The sequence below is a fragment of the Monodelphis domestica genome, chromosome 7 (genome assembly GCF_027887165.1).
Source record: "Monodelphis domestica isolate mMonDom1 chromosome 7, mMonDom1.pri, whole genome shotgun sequence".
Taxonomy (NCBI): Eukaryota; Metazoa; Chordata; class Mammalia; order Didelphimorphia; family Didelphidae; genus Monodelphis; species Monodelphis domestica.
Genome location: NC_077233.1, coordinates 173,119,349 through 173,130,991, shown reverse-complemented (window position 1 = coordinate 173,130,991; position 11,643 = coordinate 173,119,349). Strand labels below are relative to the sequence as shown.

At 39.2% G+C, this 11,643-nt stretch overlaps 1 pseudogene; it reads left to right on the top strand.

Annotated features, from left to right (window-relative positions):
* The first annotated feature begins 4,634 nt into the window (after window positions 1–4,634).
* LOC130455695 (U6atac minor spliceosomal RNA) lies at window positions 4,635–4,692 on the top strand (annotated as a pseudogene).
* Window positions 4,693–11,643: the final 6,951 nt, after the last annotated feature.

Here is an 11,643-nt window from a genome sequence, read left to right as displayed (position 1 = left end):
GTAAATAATGGTGAGTTCAGTATAGGATACATTGAATTTGAGGTAATAGTTCCACACTCAGGTGAAATTATCCAGCAAGGAGGTAGAGGATGTAGGATTGGTCAGGGCTACAAATAATTATTTGAGTCATTTCAGAAAACAGTTGAAGCTTTGGGAATAGATCCTCAGAATTTTGTGATGCCTAATGTTGACTCAAGTTAGCCTAACCTTTGTGTTTATTTAAATTTTAATCAGTCATCCACCAAACATATTTTTAATATCTACTTTCTACAATTATCTGTGTGAAGTATTAAGAGGAGTTCCAAAGATAAATAGGGCAGCACTGGATCAGGTCATGCTTATGGGGTCTCTGCAAATAGTAGGAGGCAAAGACCATACCCGAAGTCATGCAGTTGATCAAAGGGAATGCAGTGTTCTGAGGTCCCTTCACTGCCTTGATTTCAAGGCATTTTATCAATTTTACTACAATAATATCCATAACTCTTCCTTATCTCCACTCTAGTTCAGACCTTCATCACTTTTTTCCTGAACCATGACAATGGCTTCCCTAGTCTCTACCCTCTCCATTCCATCTTCCACTCAGATGCCAAAATGATTTTCCTAAAGTAGAGATGTGAGCTCACCACTTCCCTATTCACAAAAATCTAGTTACCTTACAATTACCTTTAGTATAGAATATAACCTCTGTTTGGTTATTTTAAACCCTCCATACTCTGGCGTTCGCTACTTGTATATTTTCCCCTAAGTTCTGGAAAATTATATTTAATTAATTAAGTTAGAATATTTTTCCATGGTTACAAGATTCACGTTCTTTCCCTGCCTGCCCCCAAATCTCCTGTCATAGCTGATGCATAATTCTACTGGGTTTAAATGTGTCACTGATCAAGACCTATTTCTATATTATTAATATTTGCACTAGAGTGATCATTTAGAGTCTTCATCCCCAATCATATCCCCATCGAATCATGTGATCAAGCAGTTATTTTGCTTCTGTGTTGCTACTCCCACAGTTCTTTCTCTGGATGTGGATAGTGTTCTTTCTCATAAGTCCCTCTGAATTGTCCTGGATCATTGCATTGCTGCTAGTAGAGAAGTCCATTACATTTGATTGTACCACAGTGTATCAGTCTCTGTGTATAATTTTCTCCTGGTTCTGCTCCTTTCACTCTGCATCAATTCCTGGAGGTTGTTCCAGTTCGCATGGAATTCCTCCAGTTCATTATTCCTCTGAGCACAATAGTATGGAGCTTGCTACTGTTAGCTAAAGGCTAGCTTTAGCTCACTTTTATTTGTTTACTGTTCATGATCACCCTCTCCTGCCCTATAGTACCTTCTAGCCAATCTGGCCTGTTTGCTGTTCCCTGTATATGACATTCCCTCTCTTATCTCTGTGCCTTTGAATAAGTTTCTTCAATGCATAGGATACACTTATTCATTCCTTACCTCTTCCTTTCAGAAGCTCTAGCTTTCCTAATAGGCCCATATAAGTGCCACCTCCAGCTGGAGGCCTATTTTGATTTCCTCAATAGTTAGTGGCCTCCTCCCTAGAAATTACTTTATATTATTTTTTCTTTACTCATTTGTAAATGTATTATTGTTCCCCAATAGCAAATAAGATCCTTGAAGGTAAGGATATTTTCCCCATTTATTCTTTAAAAAAAAACCTTTTAAAACCCTTACCTTCCATCTTATAATCAATACTAAGTACTAATTCCAAGGCAGAAGAGCAGTAAAGGCTAGACAATTGATTTGTCCAAGGTCCCACAACTACAAAGTGTCTGAGATCAGATTTGGACCCAAGATCTCTAGACCCGGCTCACAATCCCCTGATCCCGCCAAGGTGCTCCCTCCCAACATTTATTCCTTATATCCCTCAGCATGTAATATAGTAGCACTTAATCAGTGTTTTTTGAATGGATGGATAGATGGATAACTAAACCAGCCTTTTCCTTCACTGGTGTTCCATGTCACGGTGAAGTAATCCTTCTCAAACCAGTGAGGTCTTCTCATCCTTTTTTCTCTCAGGATGTACTAGACTAGCTCTTGGCAAAAGAGCTATTGGGAGGGGGAGGTGCTAGGATAGTCCTTTGCTGCACTGGTCCCAAGGGTCAAACATGGTGGACAGTGGTGGGAGTGTCCAGCCTATTCTTGGGACATGCTGCAGTGACTGCCACATTTCTCTCTGATCCTTCCTTTAAACAGTAATCACCAAAAGAGAGCAGTGTTTATGGGAAGCAGCGAACTCCACCTCCATCTCATAAAAGTTCTTTAGACTTCTATAGAGCCCTTTCTCTGCATTGCTGGTGGCAATAGGATGGATAAAGCAGTCTGGCAGGTAATTTGGAGCCAGTGGACCCTGAAAATGACCTTAAGCTGACATGCATCCTCCTTTCTTAGTCCCCCATCCAGAGATGCTTATTGCCTAAGCAGAAGCCTCTTGTTGAAAATACAGCTGAAGGATATGGATTAAATAGACAGAAGCCTCCCTGTGGTTATCTCCTTCCCTCCCCCACTCTCTTACTTTCACCTCAATCTTGTTTCAGAAAATGCCAGCTCTTCCTAGTTTTGCTCAAAGGACCATGCGTATGCTGTTCATGTAATAACTAATGGTGGAATCAATGAGAAACCAGATACTCAGAACCACTTCACCTTGAAACTGACTCCTAGCCCCAAATACCAGCTGTTCCCAAACCCACCTGTTTTCTTCATGCTTTGTTTTCTGTATATTTTGTAGACTCTGAAATAGTGGATTAGCATCAGTGACCATGTTCAGAAAAGGCCTTAGTACAGGATGAGAGAAACGTCAGAACAGAATCATCAAACTGGAAGGATCCAGCCTTAGGTCTAGCTAGGCATCAAACCCTTCTTGGAACTGGCCTAAGGGACCATGACCTTGACCTGATGCTTTCTAAACCTCAGTAATCACTGAACTCTCAGTTCCAGGAATCTTGGCAAGTCTCTTGACCTTAGCCTTGGATCTTTCTTGACGTCCTTCCTTTAGAAGTCAATATAATCTCATTCTAAATCCAGCCTTCCTCAAAATGTTTCATTTCTGTTGAGGAAATCACCATCCTTCTAGTTGTGATCTTAGGATCATCCTTAATTTCTACCCTTCCCTTAGCCTCCATATTCAATCATTTGCAAAATCTCATCAATTCTGTCTCCAAAATTTTTCTCTTAGATCCCTTTCTCATACCTCATACCAACACCACCCCAGTTCAGGTCCTCCTTACTTCAAGATGGAACCCTTGCAAAGGTTTTCTGATTAGTATCTCCACTTCCAGTGTTTCCCTTCTCTAATCCATTCCTTACTCAATTTCCAAATTAATCTTCCTAAATTATGAGTCCAATCTATTTATTTCTCTGCTTAAGAAACTTTTCTGGTATAATACAGAAATGCTGGTGATCTCTATGGGTTTATTTTTTATTCTGCAACTTTGCTTATCTTAATTATAATATCAAAATATTATAAATTGCCAATAATAACAATAAAAATATTCAACGAATAATAAATATGAGTAAATATTAAATTAAGCGATATTATTAAATATTAAACCAATTGGTAATTATTATGATAATTTTAAAAGATGATTCTGTAGGATTCTCTAAGTAAACCATTGTCATCTACAAAAAATTAATTTTATTTCTCTTTGCCTATGTTAATTCCCCTGATATTTTTTTCTTATCTATTTAAGAAATTTTAATGGTTCCATGTTCCTTCTAAAGGGGCAGCTAATAGGGCAGTGAATAGAGCATCAGGCCTTCAGTCAGGAAGACCAGAGTTCAAATCTGACCTCAGATACTTATTAGCTGTATGACCCTATGTAACCCTCAGTTTCATCATCTGTAAAATGAGCTAGAGAAGGGAATGGCAAATCATTCCAGCATTTTTGCCAAGAAAACTCCAAATGGGGTTATGAAGAGTCAGACTCAATTGAAAACAACCGAGTAACATTACCTCTAAAATAAAATACAAATCCTCTCTGAAGTGTATTAAAGTTCTTGATGGTCTTCCTAGCCTTTCAGATTAATTTTACATTACTCCTCTTTAGGAATTTTATGTTTCATCCAGACTGGCTAATTTGTTACTTGAACTGGGAACTCCACCTCCTGCCTTCATGCCTTTGTACAAGCTGTCCCCCATGCTTGAAATAGACCTCCTTCTCATTACCACTTCAGAATTCCTATCTTCCTTCAAGACTCAGCTCATTTGCCATCTCCATCTGAGAGAAAAGAAGAAAGAAAGAAAGAAAGAAAGAAAGAAAGAAAGAAAGAAAGAAAGAAAGAAAGAAAGAAAGAAAGAAAGAAAAAAGAAAGAAAGAAAGAAAGAAAGAAAGAAAGAAAGAAAGAAAGAAAGAAAGAAAGAAAGAAAGAAAGAAAGAAAGGAAGGAAGGAAGGAAGGAAGGAAGGAAGGAAGGAAGGAAGGAAGGAAGGAAGGAAGGGAGGAAGGGAGGGAGGGAGGGAGGGAGGGAGGGAGGAAAGAAGTAGGCTGCTACATACATTTCTGCATTTCTTATTTCAGGCTTACTCTTAGGCAATCTGGAAGCTTCTTGATTATGGAGTGTAGGGGAATAGAATGACTTTTTTCTCATTTTCCCTCTTTTCTAAAATTTTCTTTCTAAATATTATATTGAGAGTTGTATGAAAGGAGAGAAGGTTAGCACTGCCTTTGATAAGAATGGAAAAGGTTCTAATTCATTACAAAAATGAATGATATGGAAATAGGTATCAAGTGATAATACATGCATTACCTAGTGGATTTGTTTGTCAGCTCCAGGAGGGGGGAAGGAAGAAGGGAAGAAGAGAACATGGATCATGTAACCATGGAAAAATATTTAAAAATAAATAAAATTTAAAAAACATTTTATTGAGACTTCCTTCTTCTCCCCTCATCATTATCACTTCTTTCTTATTTTTGATATAAATATTTTGTTCATTTTAATGAAGTTGGTACAACCAATGTCGATTCAAAGCTCACATCTCAGGCCAAAAGGTACAATAAAACTCAAAAGTTAGCCACGGGCTGCTCCATACATTTCTGCATTAATACCTTTATTAATTGCTAATAGAAATTAGTGACTTCTGCAAACCTCTAACAAGATTTTAAATCTAAAAATGGTTTATGTCTTTGGGAAAGCACTTCCAGAATTGGTTGGGACTGTAATTTGATCTATCATCTCCATTTGTAGCCTGATATTCCTTTTCTGGTCCAGGCCATCAGATTTAGATTAAAAAAGTAGATTCCAATGGAGGAAACATTATTTTCCCACAGTTCAGTCCCCCAGCAAACTATCATTACCCACTGAAAGTTATAATCCAGAAATGAAGTCATGATTCAATAGAATTCAAGGAAAATCATTTAGAATATTCACTCTGGCAGATGTTATCACCATCAAGCCTGCAATGCACAGTCCTAGTGAATTGAGCCGTGCTTGCATTTTTACATATTTTTAAATGCAATGTCCCTGAACAATCTGCAGGGATTTAGGAGAAAAAACACTATCCACAAGCAGAGGACAAACTGTGGAAGTAAAAACACCGAGGAAAAGCAACTGCTTGACTACAGGGGCTGAGGAGAGACTCTAAATGAACACTCTAATGCAATTACCAACAACATGGAAATGAGTTCGAATCAAGGACACGTGATACCTAGTGGAATTGTGCATCGGTGATGGGATAGGTGGGGGAGAGGGGGAGAGAAAATGATCTTTGTCTCCAATGAATAATGCTCAGAAATGACCAAATAAAATAATGTTATTAAAAAAAAAAGATGCTAAGGAAGAAGGCCAAGGCTTAATCACAAGAGTTCTGCAAAATGAAAACAAATGGCAAAATATAAGGAGCATTAGAATTCAAGATACTGGACTCTGAGAGTAAGATTCCCAGGGATATGGAGCCAGTTTCTGTTCTGTCAGATACCATAATACAAAAGAACTATTGTTTGAAAATAGAAGAGGATTAGGGGGCAGCTGGGTTGTCAGTGGATTGAGAGCCAGGTCTAGAGATGGGAGGTCCTAGGTTCAAATCTGGCCTCAGACACTTCCCAGCTGTGTGACCCTGGGCAAGTCACTTGACCCCCATTGCCTAGCCCTTACCACTCTTCTGCCTTGGAACCAATACATAGTATTGATTCCAAGAAGGTAAGGGTTTAAAAAAATAGAAAAGGATTAAAAGAAAAGGGAACCCCACCCCAACCAGAATATCTAAACTGTTGAGTGACCCCTTGTCTTTTCCTGATAAACTTCAATCACATCTTTTTCTATGCCCAATTCTCCTGGAATATGATTATCAGCAATTCCCTGACCTTCAAAGAGAAATCTGAGTTAATTGGCAAATCTTATCTTTGACAGCATGAGCCAGAGTTTCTTGAGAGGTCATCAGTTTCACCTTAAAGTAAATTTGCTTGTTCTCTGGGGTCTTCTTGGGACACAAGACCTCAGAGAGTCAAAATCTCACTCTAGGGCCCAGAAAGCGATCTTTCTTCCCTACAGCACAATGGCACCTTATCATTTCTTTTTTTTTTCTTTTCTTATTGTCATTTCTCAAAGGCATTTGGGGACATTAGGACATCCGTACATACCACTACCACCACAGTAGGACTCTCCTTTGCAACATAAATACAGTAAAGTGAAGTCAGTTCACAGATTGGCCACGTGTGAGAATTTATGCCTCATTCAGCTCTTTGTAAATACCTTAGAATAGAAAGAATCTGTTCAATTTCCCCCCATTAACCAGGAAACAGAATGACCCAACCTGACACCAAGTTCCCTCTCACATTTCACATACCTTCATAGATTATAAGATCCTAGATATTGGGGCTAGAAGGACTCTAGGAGATCATCTAGTGCAAACCCCATATATGTGTGTATATATACATATTTTAAACCCTTACCTTCCATCTTAGAAACGATACTGTGTATTGGATCCAAGGTAGAAGAGCAGTAAAGGATAAGCACTAGGAAGCGTTGGAGACCAGGTTTGAACCCAGGACCTCTTGTCTCTAGGCCTGGCTCTCAGTCCACTGAGCCAACCAGCTGCCCCCCAAACCTCATATTTAACAGTTGAGGAAGGGGCAGCTGGGTGGCTCAAAGGATAGAGAGCCAGGCCTAGAGATGGAAGTTCCTAGGTTCAAATCTGGCCTCAGACACTTTCTAGCTGTGTGACCCCAGGCTAGTGGTTTAACCCCAGTTGCCTATCCCTTACCACTCTTCCACATTAGAAGAGATGTGTAGTATTGGTTCTAAGATAGAAGATAAGGGTTAAAAAAATGAGTAAACTGGCCCACAGAAGTAGGCTGCTTTGCCTTAGGTCATACAGCTAGGAAGTGTCTGGAGTGGGATTCAAACCCAGATTTTCTTGAGCCCAGAGTTAGTATTCTATTTACTAAACACACTATTAAACAGAATGGTCACTGTAGCTTTGTAGCTCTACCCTATTGAATGAAATTTTTTAAATTTATCCTTTTGGAATAGGCTAAAAAGAGTTAGGAACCTGGAAGAGGGACAAAGTAAAAATGACAGCTTTGTTTTTTTTCCCTTCAACATCACCAGCCTGTGAAAAATACTAGAAGAGGGGAAGCTAAGTGGCTTAGGGGATAGAGAACGAGGCCTGGAGATGGGAAGTCCTAGGTTCAAATTTGATCTCACACACTTCTTAGCTGTGTGACCCTGGGCAAGTCACTTAACCCCCACTGTCTAGCCCTTATTGTTTTTCTGCCTTGTAATCAATATTTAGTATCAATTCTGAGACAGAAGGTAAGGGCTTGAAAAACAGAAAAAGAAAAATACTATAAGAAAAAAATAAATCTCATTCTTTATATGATACTTCACATTGTTGTGTGGTAGAAAGATCATTGGACTATGTACTAGTGCCAGCTGGGTAAGGCTGGCTAATGTGTAATTAGAATCTGTTACCCTAAAAAAACCTACAATTTCCAGCACCCCACTCTCTTCCTGTCATTACATGTTGACGTAGACAGAATATAAATTGGGTGTAGTCCTGCCTCACACTCTTGTGGAGTGGGGATTTTTGAGAAGGCAGAAAAACTTAGTCATGTGGTTCCATTTTGTTATATAATAAACTTTATAAAAATAATACTTGAAGTATTGTACATTAATTTAAATCCTACACTGAGCTACTTAAACTTTGCAGGACTCAATTTCTTTATCTTTATACAATGAGAGTATTGGACTGAATTATTCCTGAGGACTCTTCTCCTTTTATAGTATATGATATAATAATATATAATATGTACATATGGTATATAATAATATATATGATATAATATAATATGGCATGTGATATAATAATACATACTTTTATGGCATATAATAGAATAATAATGATATGTAATCATAATAACAATAGTGTTTACATAGTACTTAAAGGTTTATAGAACACTTTACAAAAATTATCTCATTTTATTCTCATAACCCTCCTAGGAAGTAGGTGGTATTATTATCTCCATTTTACAGATGAGGAAACTGAGGTAGACAGAGGTTAAGAAACTTGCTTAGGGTTACTCAGCTAGGAAGTATTTGAGGTCACATTTGGACTCAGGTCTTTCTTATTCCAGGTCCATTGTTCTATCCATGGTGCTGTCCAACTGCCCAAGTTGTACTTGGTTCAAGAGAGGACAAGAAAGGGTACAGATGCCCTACTAACCTTTTCCCCAAGTTAGTCCTTCCATCCCTATATCAATTTGGGAGAGGTACTAAAGGATGAGTTGGGGAATAGAATGATCCTCCCTCTCCCTGGTCTAATGCTTATAGGTTATTTAAGAGTTATACTTACCAATTCAGTTCATTTGATGATTCAGGATGGATGGAACATGGGATTTAGTGGAAGAAGGGAAGTTAAAGGTTATCTAGTCTAACATAGCCAGAAGAGAAAACGGAGGCCCAGGGAGGTGAAGTAGCTATTATCCAGGGACTTAGCTAAACCTTTCTTAAGTCTGTTGATATTTTCAATTTGGGGCCACTTACCTCTTTGGGACAACAAGAACATCCTTTTTATTAATCTCAATCTTTGGCTCTGGGGGGGTGGTGGTGGTGGTGATTGGCATGGGAGGGAGTGTATGACACTGATTGAGACTTGCGGCAGTTAATTTTGTTGCTAAGCTCATGTTAGGGTCCAGTTCTTTTTGGAGCTCGGTTTGGTGCCATCTGTCCAGTGTGCAATTACTTTGGAATAAGTGTAAACCCCATGTCACAAAGTACCCAAATGTATTTAAGCCTGGGAATTGGGATTGTTAATTCCCAGGTTTGAGTCAGATCCAATTCTGTACCTCAGATTTCAGAGCTTGGAGCTCTCACCACTGGGTCAGTGAGAGTCCATTCCAGACTGCCAGTAGGTTGGCAGTCAATGGCAGGTTTTTGGAGTCACCCTCCAGTGGGACCATTAATGAGCAACTCTGCCAAGTGGAGAGGAAAGAGTTAAAGAAGATCAGTTTAAATCTACCTCTGCCATTCATTGGCTGTCTGACCATAGCACTTACTCACCTGTATCTTTGGTCTCAGTTTCTTCATCTGTAAAATGAGGGAATTGGATTAGATGACTAATAAGATCCCATTTACCTCTAACTCTAATGATCCCTTTACTCCAAAAATGACCTTAAGAATCAAATTAGGCATTGTGACCATTATCTAATCATTCTAAATAACTCCTCTGCATGGAGTCTAGAAATCAGAACCCCTAGGAGCTATTCTTTGGTCAGTATTCTTTTTTTTTTTCAATTCAATTGTTCCATTCATTAATTATTTGCTAAATTTCTACTGTTTACCAAGCACTGGCAATACAGAAGCAAAAGAAGAAACAGTCTCTGCCCTCAAGGAACTTATGTTCTATTGGGGGGGGGGCAGTATAGAACAATGGTGGCAGCATGATTAGTGGGTTGATCATTGGACTTGGAGTCAGGATGTTGTTTCTGTTCAGTTGTTTTCAATCATGTCTGATTGTTTGTAACCACATTTGTTTGTTTGTTTGGGTTTTTTGGCAAAGATATCAGAGTGGTTTGCCATTTCCTTCTCCAGCTCATTTTATAGACTAGGAAACCGAGGCAAACAGGGTTAAGTCACTTGCCCAGGGTCATGCAGATAGTAAGTGTCTGAGACCAGATTTGAATTCAAGATGAGTCTTCTGGATATCCCCTGTACTACTAGCTGCTCCAGAGTCAGGAAGACCTGGATTCAAAGCTCTCCTCAAATATTTACAAGTTGTGTGACCCTGGGCAAATCATTTAACTATTCTGTGCTTCAGTTTCCTTATATGTAAAAGAGAAGGTGGGGTTGATGGCTTCTAAGTTCCTTTCCAGCTCAGAATCTGTAATGTTTGGGTTTAGGGGTAATTATATAGGAAATAATTTTGAGGAGGTTGCAGACAATGAGGGTCATCAGGAAAGACCTCTAAGAGGAGTGGGTTTAGATAAGTCTTGCAGGGAGCTATAGATTCCAAGAGGTAGGGGCAACCTTACAAAGGCAAAAGTACAGAAGATTGAATATCAAGTACAAGACCCAACAAATAGGCTGATTTGGTGGGGAATGCAAAGGATATTAGGGGAGATAATATGCAATCAGTCTGGGGAGCTAGGCTGGAACCAGATTGTAAAGTGCTTTAAATGCTGCACAAAAGTTAGTATTTTACACTGGAAACAATAGGGAGCCTTTGAAGCTTCTTGAGCAGCATAGTGACATAGTCATACCTATTCTAGAATAGTGGGATGCCAGGAGCAGTAGGGAAAGCTCCAGAATTAGTGAAGGTAGTCTGTGCCCTCAAGGAGGTATCCCTTTAAAGGAGCTGTTATTCCATTTGTAGTCAAGATGGGGCTCTCTATTTAACAAATGACAAAAATGTTTCATGTATTTTAATTGCCTTGAACTCTATTATTCCTTAATTAAAAACTCAATCATCAATCAAAAACATCATGATGGTTAAACTGATTGTCTTGTTGTTCAGCCTTGGTCTATTTATGCAACCATTGACCACTAATTGGGTGCCCAATGTAATGTACTCCCCAGCTTGATAGACTTTTCCTATAAGCAAATAGTAATACTAAAAAAAAGCCTGAGAAGACAGGAAAGAGATACTATCTTCTCCTCCACCGGAAGTGCGCGAAGACTAATAGCTCAAGGCTGGTGATGGCTCTGCACATTAGTGTTTTATAATTGCATTGGTTCTAAGCTGATGATATAAATAGCTTTTCACTTGCCTTTTTCATGGCTTTTGTTGTATTCTTGCAGTGTGCAAGCATGTTGTTATCTGCCCAAGACTGTAAACTCAGAGGACAGAGAACCCATTTCACCCATCAATCAACATACTGTGTGCCCAGCCCTGTGGCTATGCTTGAGTGAGCCAGCAATGGAAAAGACATGGTCTCTGACCTCAAGGAATTCATGGGTTTGAGGTAAAAGGGGCTTGAGCTAGAGAAGTTTGGAGAGCGTCCCCTTTCCTAAGGGTTTTTGGCTGCTTAGAGGGCATGACAATTCTATTTTTTTGGCATGACGATTCTTAAACTAATTGTAGAGAACCCTGCTCCCCGGCCTCACTCTTCCTTGGCCTCCTCCTCCTTCTTACCCCATGTCTCCAGCCTTCAGAGATCTGCTTCTCTCTGTACTGCTGTCCTAAATTCTATGACCCAGCTATGCT